The sequence below is a fragment of the Boleophthalmus pectinirostris genome, unplaced genomic scaffold (genome assembly GCF_026225935.1).
Source record: "Boleophthalmus pectinirostris isolate CB_2022bp ecotype Guang Dong unplaced genomic scaffold, ASM2622593v1 HiC_scaffold_12, whole genome shotgun sequence".
In the NCBI taxonomy this organism is placed as follows: domain Eukaryota; kingdom Metazoa; phylum Chordata; class Actinopteri; order Gobiiformes; family Gobiidae; genus Boleophthalmus; species Boleophthalmus pectinirostris.
In genome coordinates, this window is record NW_026571018.1 from 36,396,621 (window position 1) to 36,397,784 (window position 1,164).

The following is a 1,164-nucleotide window of genomic DNA, read 5'->3' on the forward strand; positions in this document are numbered from 1 at the left end:
TGGTTTAGTCCTGGTTCAGTCCTGGTTTAGACCTGGTTTAGTCCTGGTTTAGTCCTGGTTTACCTGGTTTAGACCTGGTTTAGTCCTGGTTTAGTCCTGGTTTAGTCCTGGTTTAGACCTGGTTTAGTCCTGGTTTAGACCTGGTTTAGTCCTGGTTTAGGTTTAGTCCTGGTTTAGACCTGTTTAGACCTGGTTTTAGTCCTGGTTTACCTGGTTTAGTCCTGGTTTAGACCTGGTTTAGACCTGGTTTAGTCCTGGTTTAGACCTGGTTTATGGTTTTAGACCTGGTTTAAGTCCTGGTTTTAGTCCTGGTTTAGACCTGGTTTAATCCTGGTTTAGACCTGGTTTAGTCCTGGTTTAAGTCCTGGTTTTAGTCCTGGTTTAGTCCTGGTTTAGTCCTGGTTTAGTCCTGGTTTACCTGGTTTAGTCCTGGTTTAGTCCTGGTTTAGTTTAGTCTGGTTTAGACCTGGTTTAGTCTGGTTTAGTCCTGGTTTAGACCTGGTTTAGACCTGGTTTAGACCTGGTTTAGACCTGGTTTAGTCCTGGTTTAGTCCTTGTTTTCTTTCATCAATCCTCCAATTCTGACCTGTCAATCAAATGCTCCATATTAAGTGGCGTCTCAAAGCTCCGAGGAGACGAGGGAAGGAAACCACGAAGGAAACATGATCGAGTCCTCAGAGGTGCTCTCCTCCTCCTCTCCTCCTCTCCTCTCCTCTCCTCCTCCTCCTCCTCCTCTCCTCCTCTCTCCTCCTCCTCCTCTCCTCCTCCTCTCCTCCTCCTCCTCCTCTCTCTCCTCTCTCCTCCTCTCTCCTCTCCTCTCTCCTCTCCTCTCCTCCTCTCCTCCTCCTCTCTCTCCTCTCTCCTCCTCTCCTCCTCTCTCCTCCTCCTCCTCTCCTCTCTCCTCTCCTCTCCTCCTCTCCTCCCTCCTCTCCTCTCTCTCCTCTCCTCCTCTCCTCCTCTCCTCCTCCCTCCTCCTCCTTCTTCTCCTCTCCTCCTCTCCTCTCTCTCTCCTCCTCTCTCCTCTCTCCTCTCCTCCTCCTCCTCTCTCCTCCTCTCCTCTCCTCCTCTCCTCTCCTCCTCCTCTCTCCTCCTCTCCTCCTCTCCTCTCCTCCTCTCTCCTCTCTCCCTCCTCTCTCCTCTCCTCTCCTCTCTCTCTCCTCTCTC